Source organism: Carlito syrichta, unplaced genomic scaffold (assembly GCF_000164805.1).
Source record: "Carlito syrichta isolate Samal-C Ts95f unplaced genomic scaffold, Tarsius_syrichta-2.0.1 Scaffold304646, whole genome shotgun sequence".
In the NCBI taxonomy this organism is placed as follows: Eukaryota; Metazoa; Chordata; class Mammalia; order Primates; family Tarsiidae; genus Carlito; species Carlito syrichta.
Genome location: NW_007248742.1, coordinates 56,752 through 69,836, shown reverse-complemented (window position 1 = coordinate 69,836; position 13,085 = coordinate 56,752).

The window sequence follows — 13,085 nt, the reverse complement described above, 5'->3', positions numbered from 1 at the left end:
AGCATGGTTGAGTAAACGTCACACTACACCTTGCTACCATAATTTAATTCAACTTTGAAAAGTAATACATAGATAACATCTATAAAAATGTGTATACATTTTTGGTACCCTCAGTATTTTCCAAAAGTAAATGTAAGTGCAGTTCTCTTTCATTTGTAACAGAAACGGCCCTGAGTGACACAAGCTTGTGTTATGCTATACCTAAGAATTTAGTTTTTTCCCCCTGGTTATGGACTAACATATCAAGATTTTTTGCATAGGGAAAGAGCAATTTTATATTTGAATTTTTAAAAATGAAGTGGAATAGTTTATAGTATGACATGTAAAGGTTTTGCACAAGGAAAGAGCAGTGTTATATTTAACTGCATTAGTTGTAGTACAAAAGTTGGAGGACAACAAAGGAACTAAATGCAGGGAGACTAGTTAGGATGTTAATATCATCATCTAATGAGAAGATGAAGAGTCCAAAGGAAGACATTGACTGTGGAAAAGGAGAAAAAGCAGTTATGAAACATTTTTCAGAGATAGAAGACTTAATAAGCAGTTGGAAGATGAAAGAAGAGAAAGAACTAATTGAAATAAAAGAAGATTCTCAGATGTTTAAGTGAGGGGTGTGTGTTTTTAATACTGATGTTTTTAACTAATCATAAAACCTTTGAGAAGAGAAATGGAAAAGGGAATTTTACTCTGCATAGAGGGATTTTTACTCTGTATAGGTGAAGTAACTGAAGATTTATTTCTATATAAATGTGTTATTATTTCATTATTTAAAAATAGGAACCACTCAGATTGCATCTTCTCCCTCTTACTCTCCTGGAAGAGGAGAAGAATGATCATCAAGTCATGAATGGAAAATGACAGTTGTTGTAAAACCACACCCAGAGCCAGCCTCATGCTCAGAAGAGAATGTTATGCCTCTTTCTTGTAGTTTCTGGTTGCTCTACATGTTCATAGAAATGTCTCTAATAATGAACTATAGAAATGATCCCTGCAAGTATATTCTTTGTATAGTTTCTGGTTTGCAGAGACCTGATTCTTAGATAACTTTAATGTCCCAAGCCACTAAATGACTGTATTAAGTTTATGCTCAGGGCTGTTCAACTCTGAAGTTTGATTTTTTATACTATACTATAAATTTAGCCTGTGTTATGGAGGAAAGGTAGATTAGAAGTGCTATTACCCATGGGTTTTATTATTTAGGAATTTAAAATCTAGTTGGGGAGGACATAGCAATATATGACAAATTTAAATTCAAGGATTGAGGACTACTGGGAAGATGGTGGCAGAACCAGTTTGACTACTGAGTCCCAGTGTGAGTGAGTGTGAGTATGGACAGTTTTGTGTATGTGTCTGTGAGTATGTGGGCATGTGAGTGGCTAACTGGAGACTTGGGAGCAAGTGGCCAGCACTCTCTTGGTGAAGCAATTGTTGCTGCAGCTGCTCTGGTTGCACCTCGGTTTTTCCTGGGTGTAGAAACTGAGTGCCATTTAAAAAAATCAACAAAGCCCTTCCTGAGAAGAAGTTGCCAAGAGTGACTGCCAGCTCCAGGCTCTGCCTCACCACTGCAACACCTGGCTGGGCACTGGCAGCAAGGACTGCAGAGGGAGCACAGCAAGGGGACCAGAGGCAGAGTCCCACTGGAGAAGATTAAGGAAGTATCCTGTACTACTTGAAAACTGGATAGGAAAGTGTTCTGACTTGCTCACCACAGACCTGCAGATCTGATCTCTGTGACTGGGTGGATTAACTCTTTAGTGGTTGATTGTGACCCAGAGGGAATATTCAGAAAGCACAAACTCCAGAGGGGCAGAACAAGTGCTAAGTCTCAGCCACCCCAACCCTACCGTGATTCAGCCATGGGATAAAGGGTGTGACCAGAAAAGGATAAGGAAGATCCCTGAAGAGATCACCAGTGAGTCTGGGCTGACCCAACGTTCTTCTCCCCAGCAATCCTCTGAATATCAGACCCACATGACTGGAGCATGAGAGAGGGATGAATCCAGGCAGAGCCTGAACATAAGTCATCATAAAAGGACTCTACTCCAGAATAAGCCTAGCTGGGGCAGCCTCTACCAGCACTAGGAAAGAGACAATCCTGCATCTCCCAACTGTAGGGGATCCACCTGAAAATACAAGAGTGGGAGGGGAGGACTGAAGCCCCACCCAATCCTACCATCTCCTCCACCATACCCAGGCAGACACTGGGGAGATTGTGAATGAGGTCAAAGCTCCTTGGGAGACAGCAGGGGGGCTTATCTGTAAGCAACTGAAAGGAATAATTACAGAACCTGCCACAAGAGGGCAGGTTGTTTTTGTAATTTTTAAAATTTTTTCTTTTGTGCACAAATGTATATGTGAGGGCTCTATCTGGATTCCCCATCACCTTTTTTTCCTTTTTTCTTTCTTCTTTCATTTTTTTGTTTTCTGCTTATGTGTGTACATGAATGATCAAGAGTTCATCTTTCAGTTTTTTTGTTTTACTTTTTTTGTTCTTCTCTTTTCTTGGTTTAATGTGTGTGTGAAGGTATGTGTGAGGGCTTAATGAATTCCTTTTTTCTTTTTAATGTTGTGTTGGATGTGTGTGTATGTGTGTGTGTGTGTGTTTGCTTTTTTTTGTATGCTTTTTTCCAGTTTGTTTTGGTTTTAGTGTGTGTGTGTGTGTGTGTGTGTGTGTGTGTTTGTGTTTAATTGTTTTTTGCTTTGGTTTCTGCTTTTATTGTTCTGTGTTCTTTTTAAAAATTTTTATTCTTTTAATTTTTGTCCATCTTATTTCATTCTACTTTTCTCCATTCTCTTCATAACTATTCCTATATTTTGGACTAAGGGAGTAACACACATACCCACCGACTCATCATATAGAGTGGTGGTGGGGAGTGAGTCTCAGGGAACCCATGCCATAATCAGTGAACATTGTGCTTTGCAAGCAGATTCTGAATCCTAGCTCCCCATCCCCCACCTTATTTTACTCTCAAAATTGCAAGAGGCAACAAAGTTTTCCACCCACAGCCCTGTTTCAAAAAAGAACAAACTCAGAACCCTGATCAGGGAAGAATAGGGGGCTGACCAAAAATCAGAAGTGAAAGCCTCTTTCACTGCCACTGAATAATGGAACTAAAGAGAAAATAAAGAAATTTTTCACAAATGAGGAAAAATTAATGAAAGAACACAGGTACTTCCCAGTGTAACAAAGACAAAATGCCTGAAAAATCAGAACTCAGGGCTCAAAAAATGGAAGTCATCTATTACTGACTAGCTCCAGAATACACCAGGGATAAAGGAATGAATGGAAAGAATGAATAAAACTCAAGCTAGACAAGATGCAACACAAAGAACTTGTAACAGAGATTTTGGCCATAAATACCTTCATCCAGGAAAAAAGTAACAAGATGACAAGCATGGAAAGCAGAATTAATCAAGCAGAAGAAAGCATCTCAGAACTTGAAGTAAAAACATGACATAAGCCTGATCTGTAAAAACATAGAAAGAAAACAGAAAGAAAGAATAAATCCTCTAAGAGATGTGCAGTTATATCAAGAGCTCAAACTTATGTCTGACTGGTATTCTAGAAGAAGAAAGGGAAATGGAGAACACCTTGGAACAAGTATTCCAGGAGGTTATCCAAGAAAACTTTCCCCATCTCACCAGAGATATGACCATCCAAACACAAAAGATACAGAGAACTCCCCAAGACATCAAATGAGAAAACCAACCCTTAGGCACAGTAATTCACCTACACAAAGTAGGTACAACAAACAAACAAACAAACAAACAAAAGCTCCTAAAGACAACAAGAGAGAAAAGTCAGATTACCTATCAGGAAAAACCAACCAGAATAGCAGCAGATCTATCAGGAGAAACATTACAAGCTAGAAGAGTCTGGTGTCCAATATTCAAAGTCCTTAAAGATAAACAATTTCATCTAAGAATTTTCTACCCAGTCAAACTCAGCTTCATCAGTGATGATGAGTTGAAATCCTTCCCAAACATCCAATCCCTAAGAGATTATGCAGCTTTCAGACCAGCTCTACAGGAGATGCTTAAAAAGGTATTAAGCACATACAAAAGAAAATAAAGAATGACCATACAATTCCCAAGAGAAGAGCAGAACACAGAATCATGACTGCAAACTTGAAAACACATACATCAATCCAAAAGTTAAAGAAAGAAAACAAAGAAAAATCTTTATAATAACCTCATGATGGATATAAACAAAAACATTTCAATAATCAGCCTGAATGTGAATGGACTAAATGCACTACTGAAGAGACACAGAATGACAAGCTGGATAAAAACCATGACACAATAATTTGTTGCATCCAGGAACTAAACTCACCATAAGGGACACACACAGACTCAAAAATAGAGGAAGGAAAATGATTTCCAGACTAGTGGATAATAAAAGACAGAAATCACGATCTTAATTTCAGACAAAACAACCTTTAAACAATCAAAAATTAAAAAATATATGGAAGGACACTATATAATGATCAAAGGTTAAATCCATCAACAAGATATATCCATCCTAAACATATATGCACCAAACACAGGAGCACCAATGTTTATAAAGCAACTACTAAGTAAACTAAAAAAAAATATTGACTCTAACACTGTTATAGCTGGGAACTTAAATACCCTGCTAACGACCCTACATAGATCATTGAGGGAAAAAATCAGCAAAGAGACCTGAAAATTCAACTTGACACTTGACCAAATGTACTTAATAGATACCTATAGAACACTCCACCCAACAACCATAGAATATATGTCCTACTCATCAAAACATGGAATGTGCTCCAAGATCGATTACATCCTCAACCATACATCAAACACAAACAAATTTCATAGTATTAAAATACTGCCATGCACCTTCTCAAACCAGGGTGGAATAAAAATAAATATCAAAACGAGCAAAATTCCCCCCAAATGCACAAAGACATGGACACTGAATAGCATGATGCTGAATGATTACTGAGTCATGACAGAAATCAAAACAGAAATTAAAGGATTCCTGGAAACTAATGCAAATGAAGAAACATCTTACCAAAGCCTCTGAGATGCCATAAAATCAGATCTAAGAGGTTAATTTATATCTCTATGAACACACATCAAGAAAATGGAAAGATCACAAGTCAACAGCTTAACAAATCATCTAAAGGAGTTGGAAAGGCAAGACCACCAAAATCCTAACTTTAGCAGAGGAATCAAGATCACCAAAGTAAAAGCCTAAATATCAGAAAAAAATCAACAAAACAAAAAGCTGATTCTTTGAAAGAATTAACAAGATCGATGGACCACTACTCAGAATGACCAAGAAAAAGAGAAAAGCCCCAAATAAACACAATCAGAGATGCAAAAGATCATATCAAAACTGACCCTGAAGAAATAGAAAACATTATCAGAGAATATTATGCATACCTGATAGAAACAAACTTGATAATCTAAATGAAATGGAGAACTTTCTGACATCACAGAACCTCCACAGGTTGAAATAAGAAGACATTGGGACACTAATTAGACCAATAACAACCCAAGAAATTGACTCTATCATAAGAAAACCACCAAAAAAAAAAAAAAAAAAAAAAGCTCTGGATCAAATGACTTTCCAGCAGAATTCTACAAAACATACAAGAAGGAGTTGATATCAATCCTATTGAAAGTATTCCAGGCAATTGAGAAAGAAGGAATTCTCCCCAAATCATTTTAAGAAGTTAACATTACACTGATACTCAACGGGGTAAAGTTTCAACCAAAAAACAGAACTACAGACCAATATCCCTAATGAACATACATGCAAAAATCCTCAACAAGATTCTAGCAAATCAGTTCCAACAACACATCTCAAAAATCATCCATCATGACCAAATAGGCATCATCCCCAGGATTCAGGGCTGGTTCAACATCTGCAAGACCATAAATGTAATTAAATACATCAAAAGATGTAAAACCAAGAACCACATGATTATATAATTAGATGCAGAAAAAGCTTTTGATAAAATCCAGCAACGATTCTTGATAAAAACACTCAAAAACCAAGGAATAGAGGGAACATACCTCAAAATACTAAGAGTCATCTATGATAAACCCACAGTCAGCATATTGCCAAATGGACAGAAACTGGAAATGTTTCCTCTGAAAACTGGAACAAGACAAGGCTGCACACTCTCACCCTTCTTGTTCAACACTGTGTTGGAAGTCATAGCCAGGGCAATTAGACAAGAGAAGGAAGTCAGGGGTATCCAAACAGGAAATTAAGTTATCCCTCTTTGCTGAGGATATGATCCTATACCTTTAAAACCCAAGAGAATCCATCAAAACCTGCTTGCACTGATAAAGGACTTTGGCAAAATCCCAGGGTATAAAATAAATGTACAAAAGACAGCTGCATTCTTATACAACAACAACAACAAGTAGGTAGAGATCCAAATGAAAAGCACAATCCCATTCACAATAGCTACCAAAAAAAGAAATACCTTGGCATCTTCCTAACCAGAGAAGTGAAGGACCTTGTCAATGAAAACTACAAAACACTGCTAAAACAAATCAAAGAAGACACAAACAAATGGAGAAATATTACATGCTCATGGATGGGAAGAATCAACATTGTTAAGAGGTCCATCCTACCAAAGCCAATCTACAGATTCTACTCAATACCCATTAATATACCAATATCATTCTTCTCAGACCTAGAAATGACAACAAAGAAATTCATATGGAAACATAAACAAACATGAATAGCCAAAACAATCCTTAGCACAAGAAGCAAAGTAGGAGGTATCACACTTCTAGTCTTTAAACTTAACTATAAGGCTACAATATTCTAAACAGTGTGGTATTGGTATAGGTACAGGCACATGGACCAATGGAACAGGATAGAGATTCCAGAAGCAAAACCTCAATTTCTCAACCAACTCATCTTTGACAAAGCCTGCACAAACAACCACTGGGTGAAGAGAACCTATTCAGTAAATGGTGCTGGGAAAACTGGTTGACCACAGGCAGGAGATTGAAACAGGACCTCTACCTATCACTATACATAATAATCAACTCAAAATGGAATAAAGACCAAAACATAAAACCTCAAACTATAAGAATCTTAGAAAATGCAGGAGATACTCTTAAAGAAATTATACTAGTTAACCAATTCCTGATCAAAATTCCAGTTGTCTATGCCATGAGAGATAAGATAGACAATTGGGACCTCATTAAACTGAAAAACTTCTGCAAAGCAAAAGAAACCATCAAGAGAGTGGGGAGAGAGCCAACAAAATGAGAAAAAAAAAATTCCAGCTATATATTTAACAAGGGCCTAACATCCAAGATTTACAATGAACTTGAATGTGCCAAAAGAAAAAAAAAGTCCCATTAAAAAGTGAGCAAAAGACATGAATAGATACTTCTTAAAAGAAGATACATGGGCATCTAACAGACACATGAAAAGTGCTCCGCTTCACTAATTGTCAGAGAAATGCAAATCTAAACAACTATAAGATACAGCCTAACTCCAGTAAGAATGACCATCATTAATAAAACAAACAATAACAGATGCTGGCGAGGATGCAAAGAAAAGGGAGCACTTCTATACTGCTAGTGGGAATGCAAACTAGTTCAACCTCTATGGAAAACAGTGTGGTGATTTTTAAAAGAACCGGAAATTGACCTTCCCTATGATCCAGCAATCCCCCTACTGGAAATATACCCAGAGAAACTCATTCTACAAAAAAAATCTGAGCACTACTTACAATATTTATTGCATCACTATTCACAATAGCAGAAACGTGAAACCAACTGTGCCACTCACTGAAACTGCACTGGATGAAAAAAAATGTGGCAAATACACACAATGGACTGTTATGCAGCCATAAAGAAGAACAAACATATGGACTTTGCAGCAACATGGATGGATTTAGAGTCTATCAAACTCAGTGATCTATTACAGAAGCAAAGAACAGAGAACCACACGTTCTCCCTCATAAGCAGACCATGAACACTTACCATAATACTATAAGAAAGTGACAGGCAGTAGCAGGATACTGCCAGGGTGGGGTGGGTGGGGGGACACAACATCAGTAAGGGTACCTGAAATCAATCTAGGCAAAGTGGGAACCAAAGGGAGGCCGAAACTTTATCTGTATGTTGTCCACTTGCATACCTAATCCTGAATTGTACCCTGCCTCTTTAAAATAAAATATAAATAATTTTTAAAAAGAAAAAAATCACATCCAGATTCCTAAAAAAATCAAAAAATTCAAGGATTCAGTAGAAATAGAAGACAAGTATAAATAAGATGCAAAACAGAATCTGAAACTGCCCAGTAAGTATCCCAGATAGAGGAAAATCATCGTATTAAAAAATAGGAAAAGTTCATGTAGAGGTAGAATTGAGTTGATGCACGAAGAACTGCTAGAATTTGACTGAAGGAAGAGCATTAAATAGAGACTTTCAGATTTGAGAGGACATAATAGAGTGATTTTATAATCTATTGTCTAATCCAGGTTGCTCTTAAGAATGAAAGAGGTGCCATTAGTAATTATACCGGGACAAGAAGCATAAAATGAGACTGTTCCAGGCAATAAAGACACTGGTTGTCCTAGCTCTGACAAGACAATGTGGGCAAAGGCATAGAGAGGAATAAATCTGAAGCACTCCTTAAGGCACAGGGACTAGTGGAGTCCAGCTGCTGCACAAGAGAGGATGTCATGATTAACAAAGTTTCTGATGACCAAGCTGATGGACCGATAGTAATGGGCCTTGACTGCCAGGTTAGCCAGTTCTGTTTGTCATAAACGTCCTCTATATGTAGGATGAAGAAAGGATTGGAGGCAGGAAAAATGATTGTGCAAATAATCTGCTTGCTTGAGCAAGAGTGAGAAAAATCATAAACAAACCAAGTATCCCATCTAGATATGACCAATTAGGTTGGTAAAACTTGAGTGAGGCTTATCAGTGATATTGCTTGTTACCAGGAAGGATATCCTGTTTATGTTTTAGAAGGAATGTGGGCTGGTGGGGAGATCCTTGATTTTGTTACTAACTGGCCTCATTACCTTGAATAAGTCATTTGATCTCTTTGTGATTTACTTGATGGTAACAAGAATTCAAACTTACTGAGTAGTTTCTGGATTACCTTTGTTACTTGCATGAATTTATAGTAATAATCTTGTAAAGGTAGTGCTATTATGTTTTTCCTATTTTTTCCAGATAGGGAAAAGAGAAGCTTAGATAAATAAAATATGACTTGCTCAACGCATAGCTCCTTGGTCCCCAAGTCTCTCTTCCCAATGCATTGTCATATGAGTTCATCTTTAGAAATAGAAAGGGGGATAACAAAGGCATGCACAACTCACATTGTTGGGCTTTTGTGAGGCTCAGTGAAATAATATATGGTCAACATACTATCCCAAGCCCAGGATTCCTGTCTCAACACAAGGATCTGGAGCTTATTCAGTTTAATTCAAAGTTCTGGTAAAGGGATCCTCTCTGTCATTTGCCTGTCTGTCCTCGGGCACCTCCTTGGGCTCATGGGTGTTCTGGGATATTAGACTTGGAGATGATCTAAGAGCCATTTAAAGTCATCATTCTTGGTGGACAGTTAATAGACAAGTCACTCCCTACACCTGAACGGTACTTTGAATTTTTCTTAGGCCAGGGCCTTCCTTTCTCTTCAGACTCTCAGTGCTCCTTCTGACTATCAAAGAAACTTGCTTCTCCTTTCTGATTCCCTCTCACTAGACACTCTATTTTTTCACATGAACCCTCCTCACCTCTAGAATCCTCTATTTTCTTTCTTTTTTTATATACAGATGGGGGTCTTACTATATTGCCCAGGCTGATCTTGAACTCCTGGTCTCAAACAATTCTCCTGCCTCACCTGGCATTATAGTCTGGTCCTTCTATTTTCATCTGCTTTTATAAAAGACTTTGTTTCCCCATTATACCCAGAGTTAGAATTAGTATCAGACAAAAAAATGGGTTTTAATTTTTTAAAACTAAGAAAAGTTCAAGTTTTCTTTTAGGAGATGTGGAAAAATGTACACATTCTAACTTTCTAACACAGCACAGAAAAGAAAGATTAGATGTTTCCATACTAAAGAAGATTGAATGTTCACGCCTGTCACAGAAGTAAAGTGCTTCCAAAACTGAAAAGATATTCAGCAATGTAAAGAAATGTAAGACTCATTAAATCACCCCTAAGACTTAGTGGATGCTACTGAACTATTCTGGTTTAGTGATATTCTTTGACCAAATGAATCAAAGAAATTGTATTAGGCAGATAACAGGCATACACACCTTGTGAACAACTAGAAGCATCTTTAATAACAATGTATAATTCTGCAGGTGAGCATATTGGTTAACAAATATACAATGTCGAACAATACATTGTATTGGGTCCACCCAATTTTATGCATATTAACTCTTTATCTATTTATTCAGAAACTAACTTATTGGGATAATGGTCCAAAAAGCATTGAGTTTTATTGTTTTTTGTTGTTGTTGTTGTTTTGGTGACGATGAACTGCTATCTTAGAAAGGAAAAAGCTGAACTGAAAAGATATTGAAAATGAAATATCCATTTTTGCCACAGATGTTAAAAGTTGCATAATGAAATATAAAATGAAATAAATATTCATGAGTCATGATTCATCTTTCTCTCTTGATATGAAACTAATATGTCTCTATGGTAACAGTAAAACTGCCATCCAGGAATGAGCACTTCTCTCTCTCTCGCTCGCTCTCTCTCTGTGTGTGTGCATTTTCATGAGCATATAATTTCAGAAGCATATGATTAAGAATAAGAAAGAAGCTGAAATGAGTTTCCTATAAGATCAATTGAAGTAAGGAATACAATGGAACAAAGGAAAAATCTAGTAAAGATAATGGAATAATTTCGGAGGTGACCAAGAAAATATGTGTTTAAGCAAAAAGAAAAAGAGGACTTTATCCAGGGATAGGAGTTGGAATTCTCTATTATGTAAAATGGGGCTTCTCTCTCAAGTCTGTGAAGGGGAGTGAGAAAGTACAAGAATGGTGAATGAATTGCTCAAGGCCACAGATCTAAGAGCAGAGCTTCAACTCTGTCCCATGATATCAGAGAAGAGTCTCATGGTCTCAGCCTTGCTGATTCGAGTCAGAAAAGGAGAAGCAAAGAGGTGCGGCAATTGGATTTAGATAGGTTGGTGGAGTCACCCAGGATCCAGGTAGCAGGATAAGGTCAAAGAGGCATTGTTTGCAATCTGAGTCTCTGAGGTAGTATCGAGAAAACTGGGATATGACAGGCTTGGGAATTACATGGCCATATTGCTGTCTCACTAGATTCTGCAGGGGAGATTTCGATAGAAGTTATGCAACAGGGATTCTGATAGCTGCAGGATGGCAGTTGCAGCCCAATGGAAGAACAGGGTTAGGCTCCAGTTCTGTGCTCATCTTCCCAGCCAACACCTGCAGTTTTGAAGAACTCCCTTGGTGCTTTCATTGGGAGAATCCTCCACAGGAAGAAAAAGGAATTCAAGAAGATCCACATTTTCTGGGGAACATAGGACTCAGTCCTTGCTGACCTTTCACCATTGATGGTCCTAAAAGTGTTGACAGGCAGCTTGGTTGTAGACATGTTAATTCCAATCTTAGTGACTTGTTTTCTTTCCCTCACACCACTATCAAAGCAATCTCACTTCTGGAAATATACCTTGAAGAACATAAATCACTCCACCAAAAACACACCCTCACACACATGTTTGTTGCAGTACTATTCACAGTAGCAAAAACATAGACCAACCCAGATCCCCACTGAAAGTGGACTAGGTAAAGAAAATGTAGTATATATTCATGACGGAATAATATGTAACCATAAAGAAGAACAAAATCATGTCTACAGCTACGGATGCAACTGGAGACCATCATTCTAAGCGAACTATCAAGAAAACAATAAACCGAATACTGCATGTTCTCACTCATAAGCGGGCCCTAAACATTGAGTTCACAAGCACAAAGGTGAATAAAACAAATGCTTGACATTGCTAAAGGAGGGAGAGATGGGACAAAAGGGACACAAGACCATCCACACCATGTCTACCGATAGGGGAAGAGAGGGTTTGTATACAATTTGCTTATGTAACATATCTTCACATGTACCCCACAACTCTAAAATAAAAAAATAGAAATAGAGCTAGAAATTCAGTGATGTATTTAAAACCTCAAATGAAAATAGGCAAACAAATAAAACTTCAGCGATACGAAAATATATAAAATTTTTATTTGTATACATGATGATTTGATAGTCTTTTATTAGAGAAATTGGCATTTTTATTCAATTATTACTTCCATACTATTTAAAAAAAACACTATGCTGAAAAGTTTATGATAGAGTACTATTTAGAAATGTGTGTTTGCATTTAATCCTTCCTCTTTTTACTTCATTATCATTGTATTCTGTAGTCCTTGGCATTTCTAGTCTAGAATTCCTATGGATCAGTTTCTTAGAGACCAAACACCTGGCTTTCTGGGGAGTTTGGAAAGGAGTATTAACCTGGCTGTACACAGTGGGTAGATGAATGGGAAGAAGGAGGTCTGGTTACTCTAAATGTAGATTTCTTTTTTAAACCATTTCCTAGCTCTGTACGACACTATGGCTCACTGTTATGCCTGGTGTCTCAAGTTCCAAATCTTTCCAGTTACCCACAAAGAAAATCCTGCTGTTCAGCATTATCTCAGTTTAAGCTCTTAAGTTTCAGTTTCCTTTTACCTATAAATTCAGTTGTCACCCTACTATTTGCTTTCGACATGTTAACATTTGGTGACATTTTTCACTAACTCTCATTCCCCCCTCATTTTTCCTTTGTTCTTAGGATTTACACCTTTTTATGCAGTATTGACATTTTCATATTATTTCCCATGGGGAAAGAGATAAACACAATTTGCCATGTCTGAGTGGAAGTCTAAACTGATGTTCTATGTACTGTAATGCAGAGTAGTAAATTAAAAACACTGGGAGAACATTTAGGAAACTATTTACTGGATTTCTTGTTTCTATATCACTGAATTTTGTAGTGAGCAACATTTATCCGTCAGTTTCCAATGCTGATCATCTATCA